Source organism: Osmia lignaria, unplaced genomic scaffold (assembly GCF_051020975.1).
Source record: "Osmia lignaria lignaria isolate PbOS001 unplaced genomic scaffold, iyOsmLign1 scaffold0016, whole genome shotgun sequence".
Lineage (NCBI taxonomy): Eukaryota > Metazoa > Arthropoda > Insecta > Hymenoptera > Megachilidae > Osmia > Osmia lignaria.
The window spans coordinates 11,202,426-11,217,840 of NW_027478168.1; positions in this window are offsets into that span (position 1 = coordinate 11,202,426).

Consider the following 15,415-nt stretch of genomic DNA (forward strand, 5'->3'; position numbering starts at 1 on the left):
AAGGTCTCTTAACATTTTCCCATAGCTGGCATCGTTTCCGAGATATTTGCAGATTTAGCTCAAGGGAAGGGGCCTGACGACATATTCCGAGATATTTCTTCTTCTTGTTGTTCCTCTTCTGCACAGCTAAGCTGGAAGTGGCATTTGCAGGTCGCAATAGTGCAGAGTTATCTCAAAGAAAGGGGCCACGGTGTTTCTGTATCTCTATTATGTTGGTGCGGCTTCGGAACTTTTAAATATCTCGATATATCTCGAAAACTACGCTTCTGATCGAAAAATATCAGAGAACGTAAATTGTAGGAAACATAATTCTCTACAAAAAAGGTCTCTTAACGTTTTGCAATAGCTCGCTTCGTTTCCGAGATATTTGCAGATTTATCTCAAGGGAAGGGTCCTGACGGACATATTTCGAGATATTTCTTCTTCTTGTTGTTCTTCTTCTGCACAGCTAAACTGGAAGTGGCATTTCCAACTCGCAATAGTGCAGAGTTATCCCAAAGAAAGGGGCCACGATGTTTCTGTATCTCTATTATGTTGGTGCCGCTTCGGAACTTTTAAATATCTGGATATATCTCGAGAACTACGCATCTGATCAAAAAATATCATAGAACATAAAAAGTAGGAAACTTAATTCTCTACAAAAAAGGTCTCTTAACATTTTGCCATAGCTCGCTTCGTTTCCGAGATATTTGCAGATGTATCTCAAGGGAAGGGGCCCGACGGACATATTTCGAGATATTTCTTCTTCTTGTTGTTCTTCTTCTGCACAGCTAAGCTGGAAGTGGCATTTGCATCTCGCAGTAGTGCAGAGTTATCTCAAAGAAAGGGGCCACGGTGTTTCTGTATCTCTATTATGTTGGTGCGGCTTCGGAACTTTTAAATATCTTGATATATCTCGAGAACTACGCATCTGATCAAAAAATATCATAGAACATAAAAAGTAGGAAACTTAATTCTCTACAAAAAAGGTCTCTTAACATTTTGCCATAGCTCGCTTCGTTTCCGAGATATTTGCAGATTTATCTCAAGGGAAGGGTCCTGACGGACATATTTCGAGATATTTCTTCTTCTTGTTGTTCTTCTTCTGCACAGCTAAACTGGAAGTGGCATTTCCAACTCGCAATAGTGCAGAGTTATCCCAAAGAAAGGGGGCACGATGTTTCTGTATCTCTATTATGTTGGTGCCGCTTCGGAACTTTTAAATATCTGGATATATCTCGAGAACTACGCATCTGATCAAAAAATATCATAGAACATAAAAAGTAGGAAACTTAATTCTCTACAAAAAAGGTCTCTTAACATTTTGCCATAGCTCGCTTCGTTTCCGAGATATTTGCAGATTTATCTCAAGGGAAGGGTCCTGACGGACATATTTCGAGATATTTCTTCTTCTTGTTGTTCTTCTTCTGCACAGCTAAACTGGAAGTGGCATTTCCAACTCGCAATAGTGCAGAGTTATCCCAAAGAAAGGGGCCACGATGTTTCTGTATCTCTATTATGTTGGTGCGGCTTCGGAACTTTTAAATATCTCGATATATCTCGAAAACTACGCATCTGATCAAAAAATATCATAGAACATAAAAAGTAGGAAACTTAATTCTCTACAAAAAAGGTCTCTTAACATTTTGCCATAGCTCGCTTCGTTTCCGAGATATTTGCAGATTTATCTCAAGGGAAGGGGCCTGACGGACATATTTCGAGATATTTCTTGTTCTTGTTGTTCTTCTTCAGCACAGCTAAGCTGGAAGTGGCATTTGCAGCTCGCAATAGTGCAGAGTTATCTCAAAGAAAGGGGCCACGATGTTTCTGTATCTCTATTATGTTGGTGCGGCTTCGGAACTTTTAAATATCTCGATATATCTCGAAAACTACGCATCTGATCAAAAAATATCATCGAACATAAAAAGTAGGAAACTTAATTCTCTACAAAAAAGGTCTCTTAACATTTTCCCATAGCTGGCATCGTTTCCGAGATATTTGCAGATTTAGCTCAAGGGAAGGGGCCTGACGACATATTCCGAGATATTTCTTCTTCTTGTTGTTCCTCTTCTGCACAGCTAAGCTGGAAGTGGCATTTGCAGGTCGCAATAGTGCAGAGTTATCTCAAAGAAAGGGGCCACGGTGTTTCTGTATCTCTATTATGTTGGTGCGGCTTCGGAACTTTTAAATATCTCGATATATCTCGAAAACTACGCTTCTGATCGAAAAATATCAGAGAACGTAAATTGTAGGAAACATAATTCTCTACAAAAAAGGTCTCTTAACGTTTTGCAATAGCTCGCTTCGTTTCCGAGATATTTGCAGATTTATCTCAAGGGAAGGGTCCTGACGGACATATTTCGAGATATTTCTTCTTCTTGTTGTTCTTCTTCTGCACAGCTAAACTGGAAGTGGCATTTCCAACTCGCAATAGTGCAGAGTTATCCCAAAGAAAGGGGCCACGATGTTTCTGTATCTCTATTATGTTGGTGCCGCTTCGGAACTTTTAAATATCTGGATATATCTCGAGAACTACGCATCTGATCAAAAAATATCATAGAACATAAAAAGTAGGAAACTTAATTCTCTACAAAAAAGGTCTCTTAACATTTTGCCATAGCTCGCTTCGTTTCCGAGATATTTGCAGATGTATCTCAAGGGAAGGGGCCCGACGGACATATTTCGAGATATTTCTTCTTCTTGTTGTTCTTCTTCTGCACAGCTAAGCTGGAAGTGGCATTTGCATCTCGCAGTAGTGCAGAGTTATCTCAAAGAAAGGGGCCACGGTGTTTCTGTATCTCTATTATGTTGGTGCGGCTTCGGAACTTTTAAATATCTTGATATATCTCGAGAACTACGCATCTGATCAAAAAATATCATAGAACATAAAAAGTAGGAAACTTAATTCTCTACAAAAAAGGTCTCTTAACATTTTGCCATAGCTCGCTTCGTTTCCGCGATATTTGCAGATTTATCTCAAGGGAAGGGGCCTGACGGACATATTTCGAGATATTTCTTCTTGTTGTTGTTCTTCTTCTGCACAGCTAAGCTGGAAGTGGCATTTGCAGCGCGCAATAGTGCAGAGTTATCTCAAAGAAAGGGGCCACGGTGTTTCTGTATCTCTATTATGTTGGTGCGGCTTCGGAACTTTTAAATATCTTGATATATCTCGAGAACTACGCATCTGATCAAAAAATATCATAGAACATAAAAAGTAGGAAACTTAATTCTCTACAAAAAAGGTCTCTTAACGTTTTGCAATAGCTCGCTTCGTTTCCGAGATATTTGCAGATTTATCTCAAGGGAAGGGTCCTGACGGACATATTTCGAGATATTTCTTCTTCTTGTTGTTCTTCTTCTGCACAGCTAAACTGGAAGTGGCATTTCCAACTCGCAATAGTGCAGAGTTATCCCAAAGAAAGGGGGCACGATGTTTCTGTATCTCTATTATGTTGGTGCCGCTTCGGAACTTTTAAATATCTGGATATATCTCGAGAACTACGCATCTGATCAAAAAATATCATAGAACATAAAAAGTAGGAAACTTAATTCTCTACAAAAAAGGTCTCTTAACATTTTGCCATAGCTCGCTTCGTTTCCGAGATATTTGCAGATTTATCTCAAGGGAAGGGTCCTGACGGACATATTTCGAGATATTTCTTCTTCTTGTTGTTCTTCTTCTGCACAGCTAAACTGGAAGTGGCATTTCCAACTCGCAATAGTGCAGAGTTATCCCAAAGAAAGGGGCCACGATGTTTCTGTATCTCTATTATGTTGGTGCGGCTTCGGAACTTTTAAATATCTCGATATATCTCGAAAACTACGCATCTGATCAAAAAATATCATAGAACATAAAAAGTAGGAAACTTAATTCTCTACAAAAAAGGTCTCTTAACATTTTCCCATAGCTGGCATCGTTTCCGAGATATTTGCAGATTTATCTCAAGGGAAGGGGCCTGACGGACATATTTCGAGATATTTCTTGTTCTTGTTGTTCTTCTTCAGCACAGCTAAGCTGGAAGTGGCATTTGCAGCTCGCAATAGTGCAGAGTTATCTCAAAGAAAGGGGCCACGATGTTTCTGTATCTCTATTATGTTGGTGCGGCTTCGGAACTTTTAAATATCTCGATATATCTCGAAAACTACGCATCTGATCAAAAAATATCATCGAACATAAAAAGTAGGAAACTTAATTCTCTACAAAAAAGGTCTCTTAACATTTTCCCATAGCTGGCATCGTTTCCGAGATATTTGCAGATTTAGCTCAAGGGAAGGGGCCTGACGACATATTCCGAGATATTTCTTCTTCTTGTTGTTCCTCTTCTGCACAGCTAAGCTGGAAGTGGCATTTGCCGGTCGCAATAGTGCAGAGTTATCTCAAAGAAAGGGGCCACGGTGTTTCTGTATCTCTATTATGTTGGTGCGGCTCCGGAACTTTTAAATATCTCGATATATCTCGAAAACTACGCTTCTGATCGAAAAACATCAGAGAACGTAAATTGTAGGAAACATAATTCTCTACAAAAAAGGTCTCTTAACGTTTTGCAATAGCTCGCTTCGTTTCCGAGATATTTGCAGATTTATCTCAAGGGAAGGGTCCTGACGGACATATTTCGAGATATTTCTTCTTCTTGTTGTTCTTCTTCTGCACAGCTAAACTGGAAGTGGCATTTCCAACTCGCAATAGTGCAGAGTTATCCCAAAGAAAGGGGCCACGATGTTTCTGTATCTCTATTATGTTGGTGCCGCTTCGGAACTTTTAAATATCTGGATATATCTCGAGAACTACGCATCTGATCAAAAAATATCATAGAACATAAAAAGTAGGAAACTTAATTCTCTACAAAAAAGGTCTCTTAACATTTTGCCATAGCTCGCTTCGTTTCCGAGATATTTGCAGATGTATCTCAAGGGAAGGGGCCCGACGGACATATTTCGAGATATTTCTTCTTCTTGTTGTTCTTCTTCTGCACAGCTAAGCTGGAAGTGGCATTTGCATCTCGCAGTAGTGCAGAGTTATCTCAAAGAATGGGGCCACGGTGTTTCTGTATCTCTATTATGTTGGTGCGGCTTCGGAACTTTTAAATATCTTGATATATCTCGAGAAGTACGCATCTGATCAAAAAATATCATAGAACATAAAAAGTAGGAAACTTAATTCTCTACAAAAAAGGTCTCTTAACATTTTGCCATAGCTCGCTTCGTTTCCGCGATATTTGCAGATTTATCTCAAGGGAAGGGGCCTGACGGACATATTTCGAGATATTTCTTCTTGTTGTTGTTCTTCTTCTGCACAGCTAAGCTGGAAGTGGCATTTGCAGCGCGCAATAGTGCAGAGTTATCTCAAAGAAAGGGGCCACGGTGTTTCTGTATCTCTATTATGTTGGTGCGGCTTCGGAACTTTTAAATATCTTGATATATCTCGAGAACTACGCATCTGATCAAAAAATATCATAGAACATAAAAAGTAGCAAACTTAATTCTCTACAAAAAAGGTCTCTTAACGTTTTGCAATAGCTCGCTTCGTTTCCGAGATATTTGCAGATTTATCTCAAGGGAAGGGTCCTGACGGACATATTTCGAGATATTTCTTCTTCTTGTTGTTCTTCTTCTGCACAGCTAAACTGGAAGTGGCATTTCCAACTCGCAATAGTGCAGAGTTATCCCAAAGAAAGGGGCCACGATGTTTCTGTATCTCTATTATGTTGGTGCGGCTTCGGAACTTTTAAATATCTCGATATATCTCGAAAACTACGCATCTGATCAAAAAATATCATCGAACATAAAAAGTAGGAAACTTAATTCTCTACAAAAAAGGTCTCTTAACATTTTCCCATAGCTGGCATCGTTTCCGAGATATTTGCAGATTTAGCTCAAGGGAAGGGGCCTGACGACATATTCCGAGATATTTCTTCTTCTTGTTGTTCCTCTTCTGCACAGCTAAGCTGGAAGTGGCATTTGCAGGTCGCAATAGTGCAGAGTTATCTCAAAGAACGGGGCCACGGTGTTTCTGTATCTCTATTATGTTGGTGCGGCTTCGGAACTTTTAAATATCTCGATATATCTCGAAAACTACGCTTCTGATCAAAAAACATCAGAGAACATAAATTGTAGGAAACATAATTCTCTACAAAAAAGGTCTCTTAACATTTTGCCATAGCTCGCTTCGTTTCCGAGATATTTGCAGATTTATCTCAAGGGAAGGGGCCTGAGGGACATATTTCGAGATATTTCTTCTTCTTGTTGTTCTTCTTCTGCACAGCTAAGCTAGAAGTGGCATTTGCAGCTCACAATAGTGCAGAGTTACCTCAAAGAAAGGGGCCACGGTGTTTCTGTATCTCTATTATGTTGGTGCCGCTTCGGAACTTTTAAATATCTGGATATATCTCGAGAACTACGCATCTGATCAAAAAATATCATAGAACATAAAAAGTAGGAAACTTAATTCTCTACAAAAAAGGTCTCTTAACATTTTGCCATAGCTCGCTTCGTTTCCGAGATATTTGCAGATTTATCTCAAGGGAAGGGGCCTGACGGACATATTTCGAGATATTTCTTCTTCTTGTTGTTCTTCTTCTGCACTCCTAAGCTGGAAGTGGCATTTGCAGCTCGCAATAGTGCAGAGTTACCTCAAAGAAAGGGGCCACGGTGTTTCTGTATCTCTATTATGTTGGTGCCGCTTCGGAACTTTTAAATATCTGGATATATCTCGAGAACTACGCATCTGATCAAAAAATATCATAGAACATAAAAAGTAGGAAACTTAATTCTCTACAAAAAAGGTCTCTTAACATTTTGCCATAGCTCGCTTCGTTTCCGAGATATTTGCAGATTTATCTCAAGGGAAGGGGCCTGACGGACATATTTCGAGATATTTCTTCTTCTTGTTGTTCTTCTTCTGCACAGCTAAACTGGAAGTGGCATTTCCAACTCGCAATAGTGCAGAGTTATCCCAAAGAAAGGGGCCACGATGTTTCTGTATCTCTATTATGTTGGTGCGGCTTCGGAACTTTTAAATATCTCGATATATCTCGAAAACTACGCATCTGATCAAAAAATATCATGGAACATAAGAAGTAGGAACCTTAATTCTCTACAAAAAAGGTCTCTTAACATTTTCCCATAGCTGGCATCGTTTCCGAGATATTTGCAGATTTAGCTGAAGGGAAGGGGCCTGACGACATATTCCGAGATATTTCTTCTTCTTGTTGTTCCTCTTCTGCACAGCTAAGCTGGAAGTGGCATTTGCAGGTCGCAATAGTGCAGAGTTATCTCAAAGAAAGGGGCCACGGTGTTTCTGTATCTCTATTATGTTGGTGCGGCTTCGGAACCTTTAAATATCTCGATATATCTCGAAAACTACGCTTCTGATCAAAAAATATCAGAGAACGTAAATTGTAGGAAACATAATTCTCTACAAAAAAGGTCTCTTAACATTTTGCCATAGCTCGCTTCGTTTCCGAGATATTTGCAGATTTATCTCAAGGGAAGGGGCCTGACGGACATATTTCGAGATATTTCTTGTTCTTGTTGTTCTTCTTCTGCACAGCTAAGCTGGAAGTGGCATTTGCAGCTCGCAATAGTGCAGAGTTATCTCAAAGAAAGGGGCCACGGTGTTTCTGTATCTCTATTATGTTGGTGCCGCTTCGGAACTTTTAAATATCTGGATATATCTCGAGAACTACGCATCTGATCAAAAAATATCATAGAACATAAAAAGTAGGAAACTTAATTCTCTACAAAAAAGGTCTCTTAACATTTTGCCATAGCTCGCTTCGTTTCCGAGATATTCGCAGATTTATCTCAAGGGAAGCGGCCTGACGGACATATTTCGAGATATTCCTTCTTCTTGTTTTTCTTCTTCTGCACAGCTAAGCTGGAGGTGGCATTTGCAGCGCGCAATAGTGCAGAGTTATCTCAAAGAAAGGGGCCACGGTGTTTCTGTACCTCTATTATGTTGGTGCAGCTTCGGAGCTTTTAAATATCTTGATATATCTCGAGAACTACGCATCTGATCAAAAAATATCATAGACCATAAAAAGTAGGAAACTTAATTCTCTACAAAAAAGGTGTCTTAACATTTTGCAATAGCTCGCTTCGTTTCCGAGATATTTGCAGATTTATCTCAAGGGAAGGGTCCTGACGGACATATTTCGAGATATTTCTTCTTCTTGTTGTTCTTCTACTGCACAGCTAAACTGGAAGTGGCATTTCCAGCTCGCAATAGTGCAGAGTTATCCCAAAGAAAGGGGCCACGGTGTTTCCGTATCTCTATTATGTTGGTGCGGCTTCGGAACTTTTAAATATCTCGATATATCTCGAAAACTACGCTTCTGATCAAAAAATATCATAGAACATAAAAAGTAGGAAACATAATTCTCTACAAAGAAGGTCTCCTAAAATTTTGCCATAGCTCGCTTCGTTTCCGAGATATTTGCAGATTTATCTCAAGGGAAGGGTCCTGACGTACATATTTCGAGATATTTCTTCCTCTTGTTGTTCTTCTTCTGCACAGCTAAGCTGGAAGTGGCATTTGCGGCTCGCACTAGTGCAGAGTTATCTCAAAGAAAGGGGCCACGGTGTTTCTGTATCTCTATTATGTTGGTGCGGCTTCGGAACTTTTAAATATCTCGATATATCTCGAAAACTACGCTTCTGATCAAAAAATATCATAGAACCTAAATTGTAGGAAACATAATTCTCTACAAAAAAGGTCTCTTAACATTTTGCCAGAGCTCGCTTCGTTTCCGAGATATTTGCAGATATATCTCAAGGGAAGGGGCCTGACGGACATATTTCGAGATATTTCTTCTTCTTGTTGTTCTTCTTCTGCACAGCTAAGCTGGAAGTGGCATTTGCATCTCGCAATAGTGCAGAGTTATCTCAAAGAAAGGGGCCACGGTGTTTCTGTATCTCTATTATGTTGGTGCGGCTTCGGAACTTTTAAATATCTTGATATATCGCGAGAACTACGCATCTGATCAAAAAATATCATAGAACATAAAAAGTAGGAAACTTAATTCTCTACAAAAACGGTCTCTTAACATTTTGCCATAGCTCGCTTCGTTTCCGAGATATTTGCAGATTTATCTCAAGGGAAGGGGCCTGACGGACATATTTCGAGATATTTCTTCTTCTTGTTGTTCTTCTTCTGCACAGCTGAGCTGGAAGTGGCATTTGCAGGTCGCAATAGTGCAGAGTTATCTCAAAGAAAGGGGCCACGGTGTTTCTGTATCTCTATTATGTTGGTGCGGCTTCGGAACTTTTAAATATCTTGATATATCTCGAGAACTACGCCTCTGATCGAAAAAGATCATAGAACATAAAAAGTAGGAAACCTAATTTTCTACAAAAAAGGTCTCTCAACATTTTGCCGTAGCTCGCTTGGTTTCCGAGATATTTGCAGATTTATCTCAAGGGAAGGTGCCTGACGGACATATTTCGAAATATTTCTTATTCTTGTTGTTCTTCTTCTGCACAGCTAAGCTGGAAGTGGCATTTGCAGCTCGCAATAGTGCAGAGTTATCTCAAAGAAAGGGGCCACGGTGTTTCTGTATCTCTATTATGTTGGTGCGGCTTGGGAACTTTTAAATATCTTGATATATCTCGAGAACTACGCATCTGATCAAAAAATATCGTAGAACATAAAAAGTAGGAAACTTAATTCTCTACAAATAAGGTCTCTTAACATTTTGCCATAGCTCGCTTGGTTTCCGAGGTATTTGCAGATTTATCTCAAGGGAAGGGGCCTGAGGGACATATTTCGAGATATTTCTTCTTCTTGTTGTTCTTCTTCTGCACAGCTAAGCTGGAAGTGGCATTTGCAGCTCGCAATAGTGCAGAGTTACCTCAAAGAAAGGGGCCACGGTGTTTCTGTATCTCTATTATGTTGGTGCCATTTCGGAACTTTTAAATATCTGGATATATCTCGAGAACTACGCATCTGATCAAAAAATATCATAGAACATAAAAAGTAGGAAACTTAATTCTCTACAAAAAAGGTCTCTTAACATTTTGCCATAGCTCGCTTCGTTTCCGAGATATTTGCAGATATATCTCAAGGGAAGGGGCCTGACGGACATATTTCGAGATATTCCTTCTTCTTGTTGTTCTTCTTCTGCACAGCTAAGCTGGAAGTGGCATTTGTAGCTCGCAGTAGTGCAGAGTTATCTCAAAGAAAGGGGCCACGGTGTTTCTGTATCTCTATTATGTTGGTGCGGCTTCGGAACTTTTAAATATCTTGCTATATCTCGAGAACTACGCATCTGATCAAAAAATATCATAGAACATAAAAAGTAGGAAACTGAATTCTCTACAAAAAAGGTCTGTCAACATTTTGCCATAGCTCGCTTCGTTTCCGAGATATTTGCAGATTTATCTCAAGGGAAGGGGCCTGACGGACATATTTCGAGATATTTCTTCTTCTTGTTGTTCTTCTTCTGCACAGCTAAGCTGGAAGTGGCATTTGCAGCGCGCAATAGTGCAGAGTTATGTCAAAGAAAGGGGCCACGGTGTTTCTGTACCTCTATTATGTTGGTGCAGCTTCGGAGCTTTTAAATATCTTGATATATCTCGAGAACTACGCATCTGATCAAAAAATATCATAGAACATAAAAAGTAGGAAACTTAATTCTCTACAAAAAAGGTCTCTTAACATTTTGCAATAGCTCGCTTCGTTTCCTAGATATTTGCAGATTTATCTCAAGGGAAGGGTCCTGACGGACATATTTCGAGATATTTCTTCTTCTTGTTGTTCTTCTTCTGCACAGCTAAACTGGAAGTGGCATTTCCAGCTCGCAATAGTGCAGAGTTATCCCAAAGAAAGGGGCCACGGTGTTTCCGTATCTCTATTATGTTGGTGCGGCTTCGGAACTTTTAAATATCTCGATATATCTCGAAAACTACGCTTCTGATCAAAAAATATCATAGAACATAAAAAGTAGGAAACATAATTCTCTACAAAAAAGGTCTCCTAACATTTTGCCATAGCTCGCTTCGTTTCCGAGATATTTGCAGATTTATCTCAAGGGAAGGGTCCTGACGGACATATTTCGAGATATTTCTTCTTCTTGTTGTTCTTCTTCTGCACAGCTAAACTGGAAGTGGCATTTCCAACTCGCAATAGTGCAGAGTTATCCCAAAGAAAGGGGCCACGATGTTTCTGTATCTCTATTATGTTGGTGCGGCTTCGGAACTTTTAAATATCTTGATATATCTCGAGAACTACGCCTCTGATCGAAAAATATCATAGAACGTAAAAAGTAGGAAACTTAATTCTCTACAAAAAAGGTCTCTTAACATTTTGCCATAGCTCGCTTCGTTTCCGAGATATTTGCAGATTTATCTCAAGGGAAGGGGCCTGACGGACATATTTCGAGATATATCTTCTTCTTGTTGTTCTTCTTCTGCACAGCTAAGCTGGAAGTGGCATTTGCAGCGCGCAATAGTGCAGAGTTATCTCAAAGAAAGGGGCCACGGTGTTTCTGTATCTCTATTATGTTGGTGCGGCTTCGGAACTTTTAAATATCTTGTTACATCTCGAGAACTACGCATCTGATCAAAAAATATCATAGAACATAAAAAGTAGGAAACTTAATTCTCTACAAAAAAGGTCTCTTAACATTTCGCCATAGCTCGCTTCGTTTCCGAGATATTTGCAGATTTATCTCAAGGGAAGGGGCCTGTCGGACATATTTCGAGATATTTCTTCTTCTTGTTGTTCTTCTTCTGCACAGCTAAGCTGGAAGTGGCATTTGCGGCTCGCACTAGTGCAGAGTTATCTCAAAGAAAGGGGCCACGGTGTTTCTGTATCTCTATTATGTTGGTGCGGCTTCGGAACTTTTAAATATCTCGATATATCTCGAAAACTACGCTTCTGATCAAAAAATATCATAGAACATAAATTGTAGGAAACATAATTCTCTACAAAAAACGTCTCTTAACATTTTGCCATAGCTCGCTTCGTTTCCGAGATATTTGCAGATTCAGCTCAAAGGAACTGGCCTGACGGACATATTTCGAGATATTTCTTCTTCTTGTTGTTCTTCTTCTGCACAGCTAAGCTGGAAGTGGCATTTACACCTCGCAATAGTGCAGAGTTATCTCAAAGAAAGGGGCCACGGTGTTTCTGTATCTCTATTATGTTGGTGCGGCTTCGGAACTTTTAAATATCTTGATATATCTCGAGAACTACGCCTCTGATCAAAAAATATCATAGAACGTAAATTGTAGGAAACATTATTCTCTACAAAAAAGGTCTCTTAACATTTTGCCATAGCCCGCTTTGTTTCCGAGATATTTGCAGATTTATCTCAAGGGAAGGGTCCTGATGGACATATTTCGAGATATTTCTTCTTCTTGTTGTTCTTCTTCTGCACAGCTAAACTGGAAGTGGCATTTCCAGCTCGCAATCGTGCAGAGTTATCTCAAAGAACGGGGCCACGGTGTTTCTGTATCTCTATTATGTTGGTGCGGCTTCGGAACTTTTAAATATCTTGATATATCTCGAGAACTACGCCTCTGATCGAAAAATATCATAGAACGTAAAAAGTAGGAAACTTAATTCTCTACAAAAAAGGTCTCTTAACATTTCGCCATAGCTCGCTTCGTTTCCGAGATATTTGCAGATTTATCTCAAGGGAAGGGGCCTGTCGGACATATTTCGAGATATTTCTTCTTCTTGTTGTTCTTCTTCTGCACAGCTAAGCTGGAAGTGGCATTTGCGGCTCGCACTAGTGCAGAGTTATCTCAAAGAAAGGGGCCACGGTGTTTCTGTGTCTCTATTATGTTGGTGCGGCTTTGGAACTTTTAAATATCTCGATATATCTCGAAAACTACGCCTCTGATCAAAAAATATCATAGAACATAAATTGTAGGAAACATAATTCTCTACAAAAAACGTCTCTTAACATTTTGCCATAGCTCGCTTCGTTTCCGAGATATTTGCAGATTCAGCTCAAAGGAACTGGCCTGACGGACATATTTCGAGATATTTCTTCTTCTTGTTGTTCTTCTTCTGCACAGCTAAGCTGGAAGTGGCATTTACAGCTCGCAATAGTGCAGAGTTATCTCAAAGAAAGGGGCCACGGTGTTTCTGTATCTCTATTATGTTGGTGCGGCTTCGGAACTTTTAAATATCTTGATATATCTCGAGAACTACGCATCTGATCAAAAAATATCATAGAACGTAAAAAGTAGGAAACTTAATTCTCTACAAAAAAGGTCTCTTAACATTTCGCCATAGCTCGCTTCGTTTCCGAGATATTTGCAGATTTATCTCAAGGGAAGGGGCCTGTCGGACATATTTCGAGATATTTCTTCTTCTTGTTGTTCTTCTTCTGCACAGCTAAGCTGGAAGTGGCATTTGCGGCTCGCACTAGTGCAGAGTTATCTCAAAGAAAGGGGCCACGGTGTTTCTGTGTCTCTATTATGTTGGTGCGGCTTTGGAACTTTTAAATATCTCGATATATCTCGAAAACTACGCCTCTGATCAAAAAATATCATAGAACATAAATTGTAGGAAACATAATTCTCTACAAAAAACGTCTCTTAACATTTTGCCATAGCTCGCTTCGTTTCCGAGATATTTGCAGATTCAGCTCAAAGGAACTGGCCTGACGGACATATTTCGAGATATTTCTTCTTCTTGTTGTTCTTCTTCTGCACAGCTAAGCTGGAAGTGGCATTTACAGCTCGCAATAGTGCAGAGTTATCTCAAAGAAAGGGGCCACGGTGTTTCTGTATCTCTATTATGTTGGTGCGGCTTCGGAACTTTTAAATATCTTGATATATCTCGAGAACGACGCATCTGATCAAAAAATATCATAGAACATAAAAAGTAGGAAACTTAATTCTCTACAAAAAAGGTCTCGTAACATTTTGCCATAGCTCGCTTCGTTTCCGAGATATTTGCAGATTTATCTCAAGGGAAGGGGCCTGACGGACATATTTCGAGATATTTCTTCTTCTTGTTGTTCTTCTTCTGCACAGCTGAGCTGGAAGTGGCATTTGCAGGTCGCAATAGTGCAGAGTTATCTCAAAGAAAGGGGCCACGGTGTTTCTGTATCTCTATTATGTTGGTGCGGCTTCGGAACTTTTAAATATCTCGATATATCTCGAAAACTACGCTTCTGATCAAAAAATATCATAGAACGTAAATTGTAGGAAACATTATTCTCTACAAAAAAGGTCTCTTAACATTTTGCCATAGCTCGCTTCGTTTCCGAGATATTTGCAGATTTATCTCAAGGGAAGGGTCCTGATGGACATATTTCGAGATATTTCTTCTTCTTGTTGTTCTTCTTCTGCACAGCTAAACTGGAAGTGGCATTTCCTGCTCGCAATCGTGCAGAGTTATCTCAAAGAACGGGGCCACGGTGTTTCTGTATCTCTATTATGTTGGTGCGGCTTCGGAACTTTTAAATATCTTGATATATCTCGAGAACTACGCCTCTGATCGAAAAATATCATAGAACGTAAAAAGTAGGAAACTTAATTCTCTACAAAAAAGGTCTCTTAACATTTCGCCATAGCTCGCTTCGTTTCCGTGATATTTGCAGATTTATCTCAAGGGAAGGGGCCTGTCGGACATATTTCGAGATATTTCTTCTTCTTGTTGTTCTTCTTCTGCACAGCTAAGCTGGAAGTGGCATTTGCGGCTCGCACTAGTGCAGAATTATCTCAAAGAAAGGGGCCACGGTGTTTCTGTATCTCTATTATGTTGGTGCGGCTTCGGAACTTTTAAATATCTCGATATATCTCGAAAACTACGCTTCTGATCAAAAAATATCATAAAACATAAATTGTAGGAAACATAATTCTCTACAAAAAAGGTCTCTTAACATTTTGCCATAGCTCGCTTCGTTTCCGAGATATTTGCAGATTTATCTCAAGGGAAGGGGCCTGACGGACATATTTCGAGATATTTCTTCTTCTTGTTGTTCTTCTTCTGCACAGCTAAACTGGAAGTGGCATTTCCAACTCGCAATAGTGCAGAGTTATCCCAAAGAAAGGGGCCACGATGTTTCTGTATCTCTATTATGTTGGTGCGGCTTCGGAACTTTTAAATATCTCGATATATCTCGAAAACTACGCTTCTGATCAAAAAATATCATAGAACATAAATTGTAGGAAACATAATTCTCTACAAAAAACGTGTCTTAACATTTTGCCATAGCTCGCTTCGTTTCCGAGATATTTGCAGATTCAGCTCAAAGGAACGGGCCTGACGGACATATTTCGAGATACTTCTTCTTCTTGTTGTTCTTCCTCTGCACAGCTAAGCTGGAAGTGGCATTTGCAGCTCGCAATAGTGCAGAGTTATCTCAAAGAAAGGGGCCACGGTGTTTCTGTATCTCTATTATGTTGGTGCGGCTTCGGAACTTTTAAATATCTTGATATATCTCGAGAACTACGCATCTGATCAAAAAATATCATA